This window comes from Mus caroli, unplaced genomic scaffold, assembly GCF_978045245.1.
Source record: "Mus caroli unplaced genomic scaffold, Mus_caroli_1 scaffold_20, whole genome shotgun sequence".
NCBI classification, from domain to species: Eukaryota; Metazoa; Chordata; class Mammalia; order Rodentia; family Muridae; genus Mus; species Mus caroli.
The window spans coordinates 5,600,583-5,619,953 of record NW_028227275.1 but is presented as its reverse complement, the minus strand read 5'-3'; positions in this window follow the sequence as shown (position 1 = coordinate 5,619,953).

Genomic DNA, 19,371 nt, shown 5'->3' with positions numbered 1-19,371 from the left:
TATATGTAAATTTGCACCTAAAGCAGAGTAAGTTAGTGTGTGTTTGTGTATGTGTGTGCTTACACACACACACTCATGTGAACATATTAAAAATCTGGAGGAAAACATACCAAACAATACTTGCCCTTAGCTTTGGAAAGGAGTATTGATGGTGGTGATGGAGAAGGTTTTTTTTGTCTTGTTCTTTAAATACATCTAACTTTTTAATGATGACAGCATATACTTTTAGAATTTAAATATTTTAAAATTTGTTGAAGAAGAAGATGTGACTCAGAAAGGACCTGACAGAATGGTTTAGGTTCATTGAAGACTTTGAAGGCTGTCCCTTGATGCCATCCTCTCTATCATCTTCCACAGAGGCTCAAGTTTTCATTTCCTAGACTCCCTTGCAGCTAAGTGTGGTCATGTAGTAAGTTCTAGCTCATAGGCAGTAAGAAGTTCTTCTATTCCTGGAGGAGAGTAAGGCAAGGTTCAGCATCCCCAAACACCAGGTGAAACCAGAGCCCAGAGTGCAGAATCCCATTGCAGGCTGCTGGCTGTTGTTGAGAGATTATACTTTCAGTTTTGAGAGAGTGGAGATAGACTCCTGGAGGTGAGTCCTGCACTAGTTTTATTAAGAGATACAAAGTCAGGGGCTATGGAGATGGCTCAATGGTTAACAGTACTTGTTCTTTAAAAGGAACAGGGTTCAGTTCCTAGCACACCCAAACATCTATAACTACAGAAACGAGGTATCTGATGTCCCTCTATGGCCTTCCTAGGCACCTGGCACATTTATACACTCAGACAATCATTCATATACATAAAATAAAAGCAAGTAAGCTTTTAAAAGATAGAAATGTCCACATAAAGATGGAGAATAATCATGGACCATGAGGAAGAGTCAGCACCTATGCAGGATGCCTTTAGGGATACAGTCATGTTAGGAACTTGTAACTGAAGAACAGGGCAAAGGCGTCCATCGGAGCCCACTGAGCACCTGAGCTACAGGTGCCATTCATTTCCTGATTTCTCCAAGCCCCAATCTCTTTCGGCAGTTCATTCCTGATATGAACCCTTGTAAGGGCAGATACGCTGGAGAAGTCCTAACTCCACGTGGCCCCATCCCACCCCACCCAGCTCCTTAACACGAGCTGGCCTTGTCAATTCTCTCCCCTGGGATTTTGAATATAGAACACTAGAGTGAACCCAGGTACCACAGGGAAGTTGAACTGAGAGGTTATGTAGATTCCCCAGAATGTCCTTGTTAGAAAGAAACCACTTCTGAAGTTGACCTCTGACTTGCACACACATGCCATGGCACTTGTGTGCCCACATACATGCACACAAAATAAATTATAAATGTTAAAATGCGATAAAAAAATTAGGTGAGCGTGATAGAAGAAGATACCTATGCTGGCTAATTTTATGTTGACTTGGTATAGGCTATCTGAGAGAAGGGCGCCCCAATTGAGAAAATGCCTCCATAAATGTGGCTGTAGGAAGTAGGTGATAGGGCTACCTCCTACCTTTCTTAATTGGTGGTTGATGTGGGAGGACATAGCCCCTTGTGGGCCAGGCCATCACTGGACAACAGTTTTATGGTCTATGAGAAAGTAGGCATTGGTGGCACATGCCTTTAATCCCAACACTTGGGAAACAGTGGCAATTGGATCTCTGTGAGTCCAAGGACAGCCTGGTGCATCTATATAGTGAATTCCAAGACAGACCCCATCTGAAAGAGAGGGGTGGGGGGAGGGAGGAAGAGAAACATACAAGCAAGCCAGTAACAGCACCCTCCATGGCCTCTGCATCAGGTCCTGCCTCCAGGTTCCTGTACAAACTTCCTCTGATGATGAACAATGATATGGAAGAATTACTGAAATGAATTCTTTCATTCCCATGCTGCTTCGGTCGTGGTGTTTCATCACAGCAACTGAAACCCTAACTCAGACGACTCTAAGCATTAACCTCTGGCTTCTGCACAACACGTGCACACACATGTACATTCACGTGAATGAACACACACACATACATACAGAGCTAATGAGGGACTTCATACCAAATTGAGAAGGCTAATGTATGAGTCCACTAATTGATCACATTAAAAAAGGTAAATAGTCTCTCATGAAAAGTCATACAGATACACGGGACTAAATACGAAAGATCCCAGTACAAAAAACCCAAAGCAACAGCGACAACAAAAACCTGAATCTGATCATTGCCAAGTCTGATCACTAACTAACCAAAAGTGTAAGAGCTGAGGACAGAGAATGAGCAAACTCCAGATGTGGGGACGTACCGGGGAGGATCACTCAGCAGTGCGACAAAGAAAAGGCAATAAAGGGAGAGAAGGAGGACGAGTGTGATTCTTCCTATATACAGCAAAGGAATGGGCACATCCATGAAGACAAAGAGGCTGATGGGAGGGAGCAAGAGGGTGTGAGCACCTGCAGGGAACCTTTCTAGAACTTTCTAGAACAAGGACAAAGTTTTCAAACTAGAGAGCAGTAATGTCTGCACAGAGTGGTAAACAAGCTAGTCACCAAATCATATTCTCCAAATGATCATTGCAGCTGGGTGTGGGGACACATGCCTGGACTCCCATTACCCATGAGGCTAAGGCAGGAGAATCACAAGGTCTAGGCTAACATGGGCTACATAATGAGTTCATAAACAACCCGAGCTACGTAGTAAAACCATGACTCAAAAACACAGGCGTGAGGATGTCGTCGGTGATAAAGCAGTCGCCTCGTGAAAGTAAGAGGCCCGAGTTCCAGGTGAACCTAGGAGGCAAAGCAAGACCCTGCTTCAAGCGAGCAAGGACTCTGAAGATGATAATTATGTGAATTTCACCTTGTTACAAAAGAAAGGGAAGGTCACAAAAAGAAGAAGGGAAGCCGGGCGTGGTGGCGCACGCCTTTAATCCCAGCACTCGGGAGGCAGAGGCAGGCGGATTTCTGAGTTCGAGGCCAGCCTGGTCTACAAAGTGAGTGCCAGGACAGCCAGGGCTACACAGAGAAACCCTGTCTCGAAAAAACAAAAAAACAAAACAAAAAAAAAAAAAAAAAAGAAGAAGGGAGACGAAAGAGATATAACAGCCACATGCAAATGTGTGGGCTCTATACAGATTCTAATTCAAGTACATCAGATGTGGAAAAGGAAAGGGAGAAATGTGAGACGTGGGCTGGAGGCTCTGGTCCATAGAAGAACATGTGATTAGGACGGACTGGACCCTGGCCTCAATCCTGAGAGAGACAGAGACAGAGACCGGGAGAGACAGAGAGGACTACTGACTAGATTCTTGTGGTATTTTAATAAATTATTGTTATATTTCAAGTTTGATAACAATTTTTTTTAAAAAGAATCTTTTGGTTTTTTAAGAAAACACATGCTAGACCCAGATATGATGGTACAGGCCTATATTGCCAAACACTCAGGAAACTGAGGCCAGAGGAGCAGGAGATCAAGGCCAGGCTTAGCTACATAACACAGTCAACCCAAGCTTTGAAATAAAATATATACTGAAACCATGTAATGGGTATGATGTCTGGGATTTTTCTTAAGATATTCTGATGTATTTGTGCTTGTGGGTAAGACATAGGGAGATTTAAGTGGAACGAGATCATGGGTTAATAAATATTGACCCTGGGTGACAACTTTAGAGTTTCCCTCTACTTTAGGAATTTTGAAATCCTGTGTAATAAGAGTTAAAAAAACTAGTCGGCCATCACTGGAAAGAGAGGCCCATTGGACTTGCAAACTTTATATGCCCCAATATAGGGGGATGCCAGGGCCAAAAGAATGGGAATGGGTGGGTAGGGAAGTGGGGGGGCGCTATGGGGGACTTTTGGGATAGCATTGGAAATGTAATTGAGGAAAATATGTAATAAAAAATATTTTTTAAAAAAAAGAGTTAAAAAAAAATACAAGGTTGATCAGGTAACATTTAAGACCTACTTAACCTCCCTGGTAATCAAACAAATGCACATCAAAATGGCAAGATATATTTTTCTGCCTATCAGGCTCTCAAAGATTTTAAGAATGCTCTCATTCGGTGCTGGTGAGGTTGAGGGTGATAGGCCCTCACAGTGTACTTGGTTTAGCTTTGGTACAGTGTGAATATTAGTTGGTCTGGGAATCATAGACAAAAGATCTTAAGTAGTTCAGTAACCCAACAATTCTACCAATAGTGATTTAGCCAAAGGAAAGTAATCAAAAAAAATAACATAATGTGTCTAGTTAAGAACTGTTTATTTTGGTAAAATTATAGCTTGTAACTCAAAGATTAAAAACAAGAGTAAGCACACATTGGTTAGAAAACGATATTAAGATAAAGCTTTACCTACACATGAACACACCGTGTCATTAAGAGCTTCAGTCTAGGTCTGAGAAGATGTGTCTGAAATACAGTAACAAGGGGGAAACCCACACTCAAAGGTTGTGCCTAATAATGTGTCAGGCTTCGTTTTTAAATATGAAAGACAAATTTTAGCAATGACTATCACCTGGAGATGAGGACATGGCTTGTTCTATAACCTCTCTTCTCCTTTAGCTTCCACCTCATTCATGTATGTATGTATGTATGTATGCATGTATGTATGCATGCATGTATGTATGTATGCATGTATGCATGTATGTATGCATGCATGTATGTATGTATGCATGTATGTATGTATGTATGTATGTATGCATGCATGTATTTTGGTGCAAGCTTCTTTTCTCCTGAGAGAATGAGAAAGGAAATGAAGAGATAGGAGGCTCTCCTGCAGGTGTGAATTTGAGTTTCTTTTTTCTTCCATTCCCCAAGGATGTGATCAATGTGGGGGGGGTGGGGAGGTAATTTTAAAACATCTCTAACTGCAAATTGGAGAGGTGGCTTAAGAGCCTATAGGTCCAGCAGAAGACCTCACTTCAGTAGCCAGCACCCACATGGTGAGTCACAACTGGGTGTGATCCCTAGTTCCCAGGGATCCAATGTTATCCTCTGGCCTCTGTGAGCTCCTCTATGCATGGACAGAACTCATATATATGGGGCAAGTGGACGGTACCACCAGACGGAAATGTTGGTAAGACTGAGTGAATCCAAACCCCGTAAATCTCAGAACTGAGAACGATAGGAGTAGGGCCACTCCCTGCCTAACTCTACCTGGATGGAACTCATAGCCACAACACCCCACTGAGAGGACCATGGCAATCAGTCACGTAGCATAAAAACATGGAGTTCTCCATGCTAATGAGTATCTAGATAGACCCTGAGTGTTCAACAATGAGCTTCCCTTCCTGGGCATTCCTTCCTGCAAAAGGTATTTAATCCCTGGATCACCCTAAATAAGGTATCTGCATTCACATTTGCCATCAGATATAGCAGTTTGAACAAGCAGAGACAGGCTCTTCATCAAGGATTGCCTTGAGGGGAAATCTCCCAGAGAAGGCTTCTCTCTCCCAGCCCCTCCTACTTTTAGCACTCACTTGGAATCACATTGGATTCCACCATGGTCCTAGGCTCTGCTCCTCCTACCCCCACCCCCACCCCCACCTCCATCCCAACTCCTGGTAGAACCCTGGATTCTCAGGAGACAGGGAGCCACAACAATTGTCCCAGACTCCACTGTTTCCCACCGGGGAAAACAAGGACCGAGGACCTCCATATGGACTTCATTCTGCCCCACCCCCACCCCCTGAGCTTCATGCCTGTGGTATGCTAGGCATCCCAGTAGCAAGACAGGACACAGCCCGACAACACACACAGACACACCACACACATACACACATACACACACACCACACGCCACACACACACACACACACACACACACACACACACACTGAAGAGATGGCTCAGGATTAAGAGCATTTAATACTCTTACGGATGATTACATTCAGTTCCCAGCACCCAAGTCAGGCATCCCTCAACTTCCCGTAACTCCTGCCTGGGATCTCATATCCTCTTCTAACCTGGCAAGCACTGCACTCACTTGTGCACACACATGGACATTAAGTCATACACAATAAAAAATTAAGAATTGAAACTTTAAAAAAAATGTTTTAAGAATAAGTTCATCCTTTCTCAGAAGGGGAAACAAAATAGATTCAGAGATAGATGGAAGGAGAGAACTGGAGGAATAGGGAATGGAGGGGGAAGGGAGGGGAAGGGAGGGGGAGATCACACATGTAGGGAGAGCAGGAGAGAGAAAGAAGATTGTCTAGGTGAGGGGAGGCAATCTCTAGGAAGTGCCAGAGACTTGGAAGGGGAGAGGCCCCAGAGGGTCCAAGGGGGTGACTCTAGCTGAGATCCCTAGCGGTGGGGGATATGGATCCTGAAGTGGGCACTCCCTGTAGCCAGGCAGGACTTCTAGCAGAGTGATAAGGACAGCAACTCACCCACAAAGACTTTGACCCAAAATGTGTCCTGCCTACAAGATGTGCTGGGACAAAGGTAGAGCAGAGAATGAGGGAACGGCCAACCAATGGCTGCCCCAACTTGAGACCCATCCCATGGGCAAGAACCAATCCCTGACACTATCAATGGTACTCTGTTATGCTTGCAGATAGGAACCTAGCACAACTGCCCTCTGAGAGGCTCCACCCAGCAACCATGGAAAGAGATGCAGAGACTCACACCCAAATATTAGATCAAGCTCAGAGAATCTTACGGAAGAGTTAGGAGAAAGATTGAGGGTCCTGAAGAGGACAGAGACTCCTCAGGAAGACCAACAGAGTCAACCAACCTGGACCCTTGGGAGCTCCCAGAGATGGAATTACCAACCAAAGAGCGAGCACGGGCTGGACCTAGGCCCCATGCACATATGTAGCAGATGAGCAGCTTGTTCTTTATGTGGGCTTCCCAAACAATTGGAGCAGGGCCTGGCTGTCCCTGAGCTTGTTGCCTGCCTGCCTGTGGATCCTGTGGCCCTTAAATAGACAGCCTTGTCTGGCCTCAGTGGACGAGGATGTGCCTAGTACCATGGCAACTTGATTTGTGTGTATGTTGCGGGGCGAGGGGGAGAGATAGGGGTTGACACCCAGGGGGGCTTCCCCTTCTCAAAAGAGAATCGAATGGGGATAGTAGGAGGAGAGGAAGGGCTGATATTGGGTTGTAAAGGGAATAAATAAATAAAATCTTTTTAAAACACCATCAACAGTAAGTCAGATATAAAGAGAAAAAGGATACATCCGAACAGGAAGGTTTTTTTTTTATTACTCTGAATTTTTGTGTAGTTTTTATTATTATTATTACTTTATTTTATGTATATGGGTGTTTTGCCTACACATATGTCCATGTATGCCTGATACCTGTGGAGGCCAGAGGAGGGAGTCATACCCCCTAGAACTTGTGTTAGAAATGACTGAGCTGCCAAGTGAGTGCGGGGAACTGAACCCAGGTCCTCGGCAAGGGCAGCCCGTGCTCTCAACTGCTGAACTATCATTCTAGCCCAACCCTAGATTATAAAAAATACATTTTGAATAGCTCTGGATCTAAAGGATGAATCCTTGCTTAACTAAATAAACCACATTTGCCATAAGGGCTGCAAAACGAAATAAAACAAAGCTGAACATGAGCTCACAGGCATGAGCATCATAGCCAGAAGCCGAGTGTGTGAGCTCACGGGTATGTGAGCATCGTAGCCAGAGGCTGAGTGTGTGAACTGAGAGGCAGGAGCATCATATCTGGGGATGTTAGCACTGCCTTGTATTTTGACTCGTAGAGTAACCCATCTGCTCTGTAATCAGAACGCTGATAGGTTTAAACTGGTCCTATTCTGAGCATGTCTGTATCACACACACACACATGCTCACACCCAAATCACTCACACATACACAAACACACACACACACTCTCACACATACTCATGCACTTACACATGCACAAACACACATACACACACACACACCTTGCACATCCCTTTCCTACTGACAAAAGATAGCTGTGGTAGGTCACTCTGTCAGTGTAACTGGGCCATGGGGTGTTCAGGTAGCTAGATAACCTTATATGCTGGTTATATCTATTGGGATGTTGGTAGGTGACAATGGTATTTGAATCGGCAGAGTTAGTGAAAGAGAATGTCCCTCCCAATGGCCTGAATAGAAGAGGAAGGTGCAGAAAGATGGCTTCCAGGCTGCAGTGATAGCCGCCTCTGCTTACACCAGGCCAGGTCTTACAGAATGGCTCTCTGCTTCTCACTCGGGCTTTGAACTTGAGTTTTCCTGGGTGTCCAGCTTTACTGACAGCAGGTCACGGGCATTCTCAGCTTCCAAAACCATGTGAGCCAATCTTTGACAATTAGATATATCTGCTGCACGCTGTGTTTCTATGGTGAACCTTGAATAATGCAGCGACGGTCTGAGGCTGGGGTGAGTATTTCGGGCAACGGGCCCAGCAGAACTAACTGGCTTGTGGAAAGAGTTAATGAGCATTCTGCGTTCGCACCTGGTCGGGCTGACTCTTGTGCCGCGTGGGATGCCCTGCCTCTGCTCCTGCACACACCCATCACCTTTCCCACAGGGAGGAAAGGAAGGTTGCTAACATACTCGGCATTTTGAGCCCACAACGGTTTCTTCCCTTTAACTGCTGCCTGGCACCTTCTCACCCAGTCACGGTGGCCATAAAGTGTCTCGAATGCAGAAATTGCTATGAATATTCATGAAGTCATATTATTCACAATACGAGTAATACTTCTTTTAAAAATGAATAGTCTTCTGGCTATTTGCCTGGAAACTGAATTGCTCTCCCATACTTGGAGATACTTGGAGTCCCTCAAGATCAGTGCTCTACTAACTACAGCCCGTCAGCCAAAGTTTTACCGTAGAGTCCTATATGACTTACAGATCGGTAGATTTTATGCGCATTACAAGGCTTATTTATTTCTATTTTATGTGTATACATGTTTTGTCTGTGTGTATGTCTGTGCACTGTGTGCACGTCTGGTTCCTGAGAAGGCCAGAAGAGGAGATCAGATCCCTGAAACAAGTTACAGAGGATTGTGAGCCTTGAACTGGAGTCTTCTGCAGGGAGTGGCAGAGAAAAAAACTGAACGGGGAAGCAAAATTGTGAAATGAGATTCAGATTCTAGTGACCAATGGTAATTTTATGCACATGACCAAGCCTCTGCACACATCGCCAGTCACTCTCTTTGCACGACCCTGGCAGAGCTGAATGGCACCACCCAGCCTAGAACACTGTTCTGACTTTCCTGTTTGAAGTTGGAGATCATCTCTTATCTAACAGCGACGATATACTATGTCACCCTGCATCTGTAGAAGGAACTGTTCACCCTGCGTCAGTCTGAACCCTCCATCAGTGAGGCTGTGAGCCTTAGATCGTCATTCATTCTACAGAGGGTTAGTGTGTGACGACTCTGCTACATCAATTTTAAGTTCTGGCTTTACATCAAGTTCTTTTTAAAGTAAAACTCTACGTCCCCGGAGGTGTGTTTCTATAGATGGAAGATGAACACAAAGACGGAAGCTAACACATCAAATGTGTGTTAATAAGGGGGAAGGAGACAAAGGGTTGTAGAATGAGAGACTAACACTTAAAGTTGGACCAGGAAAGCTATATTGACAAGACAATCTTCAGAGTAGACCTGGGAGAGGTGAGATTGTAGAAACATCTACAAGAACGGTTCCAGAAGCTGTAGAGATGATCCAGGAGGTTAGAGCATGTGTTGCTGCTCTTACAGAGACCCAGAGTTCAGTTCTCAGCACCAATGTCAGGCAGCTCACACCCACCTGTAACTGTACCTCCAGGAGATTCGATGCCCTCTCCTGAACACATACGCACGCACAATAGGCTCACACAGACACGTCAATAAAAATAAAAATCGTTAAAAATAAAAAGGACATGCCAGGTACAGGCAACAATAGAAACATGGGCCCTGCAGAACCTGTGCCCATTGTAGTCAATGGCCACTGGGCAGAGGTCCAGGTGGAGATTGTCACTGAGGTCTTCTAGCCAGTTATTTGAGTGATTCCAAGTCCTTACTTAATATATACCTAAAATAGTATACTTTCCTTCCCTCCTTCCTTCCTTCCTTCCTTCCTTCCTTCCTTCCTTCCTTCCTTTCCTCCTCCTCCTCCTCCTCCTCCTTCTTCTTCTTCCTCTCTCTCTCTCTCTCTCTCTCTCTCGGTCTCTTGCTCTCTCGCTCTCTTGCTCTGTCTCTGTCTTTCTTTTTTCTTTTTTCTTTTGCTTTGTTTTTTTCCAGACAGGGTTTCTCTGTGTAGCCCTGGCTCTTTGTATACCAGGTTGGCCTCACAGTGATTGCCTCTACCTCTAGAGCAATGGGATTAAAGGCATGAACCAGCACCACCAAGGGATGCTAGCTACTTTTCAATGCAAAGGAAATGCCATGGTGACCACCAATGGGCCAGGCAGAGTACTTGGAGAGAAGAAGTTGGGGGTGGCCATACCTGGAGATTGTCAGCATCAGCAAGAAATAATCACCTTGCACACAGACTCTCTAGGCTCCCTCCTCTCCTTTTGGCCACTGTATGTAACATATACCAGACAGCTTGATGTGTGGGCTCTAATTGATTAACTTTATACTCTTCATTTATGAGATTTCCAAAGCCCTGTCAACCGTTTTAAGAAGCTAAGCAGGCTCTGTGGACAAAGCTCCGCATCTTTCTCCCTGGCTTGGCAGTCCAGCTTTCTGGTGAGGCCCCCTTGACACACATCAGTGGCATCTTTACAGTCTAGCAGGAAGCTGGGATAATCTCCACAAAAGAGATGAGAGGTGTTGTATTCTGTGGAAAATGGAATAGGTTCCTTCCACAAAATAAGCTGTCCAGACCTGGTCAGACATTCCCCCAGCCACAACACTACCTCAGTCTCCCCAAACCACAAGAACAGAGCTGCCTGTGTTCACTTGTAAAGCAAGCAATTTCTCTGGAAATATTTCCGGATTTACAGAAGAGTTGCAAAGGCAGTTCTCATCTGCCCTTCGGCTGCAGCTGCAGTCCATTCATCAGAATGAAGACGGTCACTTCTCACCGTATAAAGGTTCACTGAATTATATAGGCCTGGTTAATTTTAGCGTGTGGTAGTTGTTTTATTTCCAGGGATCTTTTGCTTTGTTTTATGAAAACACATTTCCACTTCCACTGATTTCCCATGAATATCCCTCTGCTATTCCGAGATCCCCCTCTGACTCCATTATCTTCTCATCCTTCCCAGTCCGTGACAGTCCCTTGGCCTTTCATGACCCTGACAGCTTTTGGAGAGTATTTGTCAGCTGTTTTGTAGAATGACTCTTAGTGGCAACGACCGCTATTTCTCTTAATTAAACCAAAGTATGGCAGTTGCCAGACACTACAGAGCTGACATGCATTTGCTTGGTACTTGGTACCAATTGGCCATGGGCCTGTGTGTGCACACATGCACTCCCTCTCTCACACGCACATGCAGGTACACAGGAGCTGCATGTGCATGCCTGTGGAATTTGGAGAACAACCTCAGACTCTGTTCTGGCTAGTTTTTTGTCAACTTGACACAAATTTCACATGGGGAAGAGGAAATCTCAATTGAGGAACTGCTTCCAAAAGATAGATCTGTGGGTGCATTTTCTTGATGCTGGTTGATGTGGGAGGGCCCAGCCCACTGTGGGTGGTACCATCCCCTAGGCAGGTAGGCGCCTGTGTTGTATGAGAAAGCAGACTGACAAGCCACGCCAAACATGCCAGTAAGCAACATTCCTCTGTAGGCTTTGCTCCAATTCCTCTTTCCAAAGTCCCTGCCTTCCCTCAGGTTAGACTGGAACCTGTAATTCAAATAAATCCTTTCCTTTCCCAAGTTGCTCTTCGATTTGGTGGTTACCACAGCAGCAGGCAGTAAACTAAACAGGGGTGATTCCTCAGGCGCCAGCCATCTTGGATTTGGAATCAGGTTCTCTCACTGGCCCAGAGCTCCCTGAGGAGGATAAGTTAGCTGACTTATGAGCCCCAGGGGTCTGCCTGTCTCTGCTGCCGAGCACTGGCATTAAAAGCACACAGCACCGTGTCAAGCTTTTTTTTTTTTTTTTAACATGGTCACTGGGGCTTGAACTCTGGATCTGATGCTTGCAAGCCAAGCACTTTATCATTGCACCACCTCCCTAGGTCTCCGTCAGTTTTATCTGGTGATGAAAACCTTGATACTAATCTTAGTTAATGTATTGTTTGTGTATCCCTCCACCTGCAAGCAACTATATTTCTGTTTTCTCTGGGTTGCAAGCAAGTCACTAAGTCCAGTTCACATTCAAGAAGGTAGAAATTAAGTATGAGGGAGGAGCCTCCATGAGGCCTAGCTCACTGAGCCCAGCTAGGAAGGCCTGGGCCTGCCCTCTGACTCGCTGGTAACCTTCAGTGAGTCACTCGATTCTCCTAGAACCAGGTGTGCCTTCCTCTTATGAAATCCATGAGAGCAGCCTCCTGCCCCAAAGCCATCATCTCCTTGGGGCTTCAGAGGCCTGTGTCTAGAAACACCCGGAGCTGCTGGAACCTGTCAAGGGAACCATACTAACGACAGGAGAGCTCCTGTGCTGGTCTGTAACTATTTCCCAACCACGGTACCTTCATTGTCATGCCACAAGTGCCCCCTAAACTCAATGAGCCCGACACCGCTATACTTACAAAAGAATCTCATGTTATAAACATGCTAACAAGGGCGTCATGTGGAAGGAAGTACCACAGGGGAATGTTTCTGTAAAGTGAAGCATTATTTTGCAAAGTGGATAATTCCCCTGAATTTGCCTTCTTTTGGTATAGAGTCAGCTTCCCACTTATTGGATTTGCTCAGACCAAAGGGGTTCTAGGAATTCCTTCCAAAGTACACACTGTTTTGGTTCAAGCGCTTCTGAGCAGACAAGGCTTCTACTGTATAGGATGTGTTCTGTTTCTGCTTATGTCAGTGGATGGCGTTAGGATTGTCAATGATAACAATTATGTCACAGCCCGGAGGGTGACTCTACTACTGGAGAACTCCAGCCAACTTGTATTTCTGACACTTGGTGTTGGCAAGTACTGAACTCTGCTGTTTAGGGACTATAACAAAGATAGTGGCTGGTGGGCTATGTATGCTTGTTTGAGACAGGGTCTCATATATCTCAGGCTGGTCATGAACTTAAGATGTTGCCAAGAATGACCTTGAACTTTTTTCTTTTTGTAAAAAAAAGTCTTTCTCTCTTTCTTCCTTCCTTTCTTTCTTTCTTCCTTCCTTTCTTTCTTTCTTTCTTTCTTTCTTTCTTTCTTTCTTTCTTTCTTCCTTTTTCCCTCTTTCTCTCTCTCTCTTTCTTTCTTTCTTTCTTTCTTTCTTTCTTTCTTTCTTCCTTCCTTCCTTCCTTTCTTTCTTTCTTTCTTTCTTTCTTTCTTTCTTCCTTTCTCCCTCTTTCTCTCTCTTTCTTCTCTCTTTCTCTCTCTCTTTCTTCCTTCCTTCCTTTCTTCCTTTCTCTCTCTTTCTCTCTCTCTCTTTCTCTCTTTTTGTTTGTTTCCTTTTTAATATTTTAAATTTTATTTTTAAAATTATTTTCATAAAATTTATTTTGATCATATTCTTTTCCCTCTCCCAAATCATCCCACATTCTCCCTACCCCTACCAACTTCATATTTTCTTTTCTCTCTTTTGTTTAATAAAAACAAAAACAATGAGACAAAAAATACCAAAATAAAACCAAAATCTTACACACACAACATACAAAATCAACAACATAGAGTCTCTTTTGAATTGGCATGGGGTCTGCGTGGAGCAGAGTTGATAAAACCCAGTGATGTTCCACTGGAGAAAACTGGTTTTCCTTTTCTCAGGAGGCACCGATTACAAACCGCTTCTTGGCTATGGGTGGCCTTGTGTTTGTCCCCTTCCCTGTGCTGGGATTTGTCTGGCTTGAACCTCTGCAGGTCCTGTGCTCATCTCTGTGACCTTGAACTCTGAAACCTCCTGACTCTGCTATCCAGGTACTAGGATGGATTACTTCCATGGGTCATCATCTCTGTTTCGATGTTATTTGGCAAGTTAAACCCAGGGCCTTTGCATACTAGGCAAGCACCTGACCAACAGGGCAAAAAATAAGAACAGGCATGATGGTGCATGCTTTTAATCCCAGCACTCAGAGGCAGGGGCAGGCAGATCTCTGTGAGTTTGAAGCCAGCCTAGTCTACATAATTCTCAAACAGCCAAGGCTACTTAGAGAGATTGTGTCTCAAAACCCCCAAATGATGATGATGATGCTTTAAAATTTTTATTTATTCTTCTTTCATATATTACATCCCAATCACAGTTTCCCTTCCCTTCTCTCCTCCCAGTCCACCCATATCCACTTCTTCTCTATTTCCCTTAAGAAAAAGGCAGGTTTCGTGGAGATATCAACAAAATATGGTATATCAAGTTGCAATAAGACTAGGCACCTCCCCTTCTATTACGGCTGAACAAGGCAACCTAGTAGGAGGACAAGGGTCCCAAAAGCAGGCAGAAGAGTGTCACGTGTACACACACACACACACACACACACACACACACAGTTAGGAGTCCCACAGATCTAAACAGAGAATTCTCAACAAAGGAATCTCAAATGGCCAAGAAGCACTTAAAGAAATGTTCAACATCCTTAGCCATCAGGGAAATGCAAATCAAAACGACTCTGAGATTCCATCTTACATCTGTCAAAATGGCTGGGATCAAAAACACAAGTGACAGCTCATGCTGGTGAGGATGTGCAGAGGGGGGGACACGCCCCTGTTGCTGGTAGGAGTCCAAACTTGTACAGCCGCCTTGGAAAGCAACATGGTGGTTCCTCAGAAATTGGGAATCAATCTACCTCAAGACCCAGCTGTACCACTTCTGGGCACATACCCAAGGGAAGCACAGTCTACCACAAGGACACTTGCTCAACTGATTATAGTGGCTTTATTCATAATAGCCAGGAACTGGAAATAATAATTCTTCTTTTTTTAAGGATGCCTCTCAGTTTCTCTTATGCTTGGGAAATGCACCCTCTACCCCACCACACCCCCATTTCCCTTCTTTCCTCTCCTTTCTTTCCTCTGTCCTTCTGCTTTTCCAAGTCTTCATCTCTACCTATTACCCTCATGTATGGCTCCTTCTTTCTTCTCTGAGCGCCCGACCGGGTGCTTTCCTCGAGCAGTTTTGTGCTCGGTAGGAAGCTCTTCTTATAATTGTTTCAGCCCCAAATGCTACTCTTCATCTCCCACTCAAGATGTGCTACTTCGAAGAGGACACATTGTCTTTTCCTCACGACACAGTTCTTTCACTCTGTGTCCTTTCTTGTCTAGCACGGTGTAATGACATCCAGACATTGTCCGGGACAGGCCAGCATCTACTTTTTCTTCTGGCAGAGGATTTGATTTTCCTTCCTACAGACACATCGTGTGCTCTCTCTCTCCCACCATCCTTTTAAGTTCAGACTCGCCCTTCGGAAAGGTCAGCTTCTGGCTCAGAAGAGTGTGGCCCATAGCATCAGTCCCTTCTGCTCTCCTGCCAGATGTTCGCTTCTAGACCCATCGGGGCTGACACAGGAAATAACCTTCCCATGAGTAGGGTCGTGCCAGAGGACAGCTGAGGGAGAGATGGCAAGAGCAGAGATGATGGGTACATCTGATCTCCTGGCTTCCTCAGCATCGGAAGCAAAACTCTGCCCGGGGCGTCTCCCACGGCCTCTCCCTCCACTTTCCACACAAAGCTCTCTGGGTTGATCTTAATGTTATTTCAGGAACACTGTAGTATTCTGCAATACTTATAAGAAGTCCTTCATAAATATGTATTGCTAAGATGAGAGTAAGACGTTCAATCAGCTCTAAAAAGGTAAAGCTTTCTTTTATGATGAAACCCACACAAACCGGGGTGGTTTCCCAGTGACAGGAGGTCAGGGAGGGGCAGCCAAAGGAAAGATGATGCATCTCTATTTTCCTGCTGTCCACCACCCACATCCCACCCTCACCCCCACCCTCCCACTACCCCACCCCTGCTTTCCTGGCAGAGGACTAAGGGCCTCCCCCGCGCTGTCAGAGTGCTACCTCTGAGATGCACTCTTGTCACTTTTAGTTATCTTTTGAGAGGAAGTCTCACCAGTTGCCCAGACTGACCTCAAACTCACTTTCTGATTGGCTGGCGATAGCTTGGCATCCCCAGGTCTGGGTGAGTTATGGTGGCAGCTGTTGTTACCTCTTCCTCTTTCTCTCTACTTTCATTTTTGTTTTTGAAACAGGGACTTGTTTTATAAGCCAAGCTGACCTTTAACTCCCAATCCTCCTGCCTCAGTTTCCTGAGTACTGGGATTGTGGGTGTACAAGGCTGCACCTAGCTGAATTATGCTTTTTGACTGAGACCATAGACTCTACGTTGAGGCTGCATGGATTCAAGTCAGTATCTTGATATTTAAAACCTTTGTGTCCTAGCTAAGGTGTTCAGTCTTTCTAGTCCTCGCCTTCTTCAAAAGGGAAAAATGCTATCTATCCCCTGGGTTGTCATGAATACTGTGTGAAACACACCTTTCTATGAAAGTCCGCTTTCATGGTGCTATCAGTTCTAGAATGCCAACGTCTCCTCCCATCTGAACCCTTTGTCCTTTGGCATCCTAGACAATGCCATCTTATGCTGCAAGATGCAAAATAATGAGTTAGGAGAGCCTGAGCCTAAACAGAAAGAAGCACTTCTCCATGATAATGATGACTCCAGGGTCCCATCACTGCGCCTGACCTCTACCAGCGCTATGACAAAGTCCAGCCCTCAGACTTTACAGATCTTTGCTGTCTGTGGGCTGGGCAATAGTAGCCCACACTTCCTAGAGTGAGAGCAGAGGTTTAAACATCAGTTTTCGCCCTTCACATTTCAACCTCCCTGAGGCTCCCTTTGTTCATACATGAAGTGGGAGTTAGGTCGCCGCATTGGTAAGGAAATCACGGACATTTTTCGGAGACCGTTGGTCTGCACAACAAGGCTGTTTACCGAGTCCTGGCTACAGTATGGTCTTCCTGATGCAGAGCAGGGTGAATGGTATGCTTGTGTACTTTGCACTCGTGCACCTTACACTAAGGAGGAAGAGTGTTCCCATTTGGCAAATTCTAATAAAGCATGGTGAGTAATTTGATAGGGGAAGAACAAGGAACTTGGGCACTGGCAGTGGGAGGCTCGTCACAGGCTCAGGGTTCAGAGGATGAGATGAAGGACCGATAAGAAGTCAAAGGAGAAGAGAAAGAGAAAGAGTTGCGTGCCACCCTGCGCGTCTCTCCCCGTCTTATCCGGTGACTGAGACTGTGAGGTTCTGTGGCTTTGCTCTCATCACAGACTTGGTTGGGGACTTAGTAGCCTGTGAGTTTATAGTTGAATAAGTTAAGTTGGCTTAGGATGATGGCTCAGATAGAACCAAGATATGACACCCTTTTTCCCCCAATCCCCAAACCTGACATAAAAAAGCATTATTGGCTGTTGAGAGCCATCTTCCTAGCCTTTTTACCAATTTGGGAACCTGGACTGCAGACAAAGCCAATACCTCCTAGAGACCAAGAGAGAAAAACATTAGAACCTAAGATTACTAACCATTGATTGGTCTTTTACCTAAAGAATCAATGGGTCCACACTGCTTTTGAAACCAGTTGAGCTGAGCTCTGTATTGTTTTCAGTGAACCATTTTGAGCAACACACAAGAAGTCATTTGAAGAAATCTGGCTGAAGAAGACCAGAGATAACCATTGTATTTAACAACAGGGTGGCTACCTGAGGCCTAAGCAAAGTCAATATTAGAGGCAGGGGCATGGGAGCAGCAAGAGCCTGCTTCTACACAATAACTAAGTGGGTAGGAGACCGCTTAAGGCATGAATCCTTGACTGGGCTTCATGGGTCCAATTTAATCTCTGTCCTCACAAAGAGCCAGAATTCTCTAAGATTTTAAACACTCATGGTCCTATAAGCCACCAAAACACATCCCTGCCACAAGTCTCTCACCTTTGTGGCTTCTCTGCCACCCAACTGGTTTCACTGTAGAGGGAACAACTGGACTAAGTTAGAGTAAACTAAGTTCCCATCACAGGTAACCAATTGGATTCAAGTTTGGCTGTTGTCTCTGTAAAGTAACATGTGTGGTGGGCCACATGTGTCCCACTGGCCCTCTCAGAAAACAATTTAAAAGCATGCCCTGGGCATCGTGATAGACAAGGTTCTGCGTTGAGCCTCCCTGTACTGAAACAATCAAGGAAACAAGCAAAATCCTACACATGCTTGCGCTGGTGAGATGTTTGGCGGATAAAGGAAGCTGCTACTAAGCACAAGGATCCTAGTTTAATCCCCAGAACGCACAGGGTAGAAAGAGACAACTGACTCTGACCTCACATGGGTGCTATATAGCATGTGCACCCCAACACACAAATAAATTTAAAAACAACAACAACACACCTATGTACACTCTCTCCAAGGAAGAGAATGTGAGAAGCAGGCTTCGCGCTGACGACTAGGTAGAGAGCTGCATCAGCATTCCATCATTTATAAGCTATAGTGGGTTAAAGTTTCCTTAACTGGGGTCTCTTCCAGTAAAGAAAGGATTCCAGCCAATTAATGTAACTCTCTCCCCCTGCCCAGGAGCCCCAGAACTCTCTTCCAGAAGTGGCACATCTGTCACATCTGTCACATTGCTGCTCACGGATACCCTGCAGTCTTCCTTCCGTAAGCCCCAGCGGTCTACCTTGGCTTTAGGTAGGGCTTTGGACCTCGGAGGAGTGAACGACTACCATTCATTCGTTCCTGGGATCGTATAGAAGAACAGATTACGATATTCCCAAGAGGGAGTGCAGGTCCAGGCTGCTTCTCTGAGAATACTGCTGGACACTCTCTATGCTTGCCCCCTCTACAACACTCTGAGGCAAGCGTATACTACTACCCCAATTAGATGTTTGTGAACTTTTCATTGGAAAGAAATTGAGATTTATGTAAAATTTGGAAACTAATCCCCATATATCGTTCAACCAGCACCAACTAAACACTAACATTTGACACAGTTACAATATAATCAGCCCTCCCCGCAAGTGGACTCAATTAGTATAGTTCCTGCTAGCATGCACACGCCTCTGCACTTGAGCCCCAGTACATCAATGGACAGGCTGGGGCAGCTCACTCCTGTAATCTGGCACTTGGGAGGCTATAGGATCGAGAGTTCAAGATTATTCTTAGCTATGTAGAGAGTTGGCCCGGCATACATGAGGCCTGGTCCCCAAAATTAATTAGTTAGTTAGTAAACGAACACAGACAGCACTTAGTTAACCCATAGAACAAATAACTCAGCCAGCTGGCACATGGCACTCATCTGTAATCCCAGGACACCAAAGGCTGATACAAGACTTGAGTTTGGCCTAGACAACATCTTTAGTTTCCTTGAGATAATTTGAAGAGGGAGTGCTGGCCAGTTTGAAATT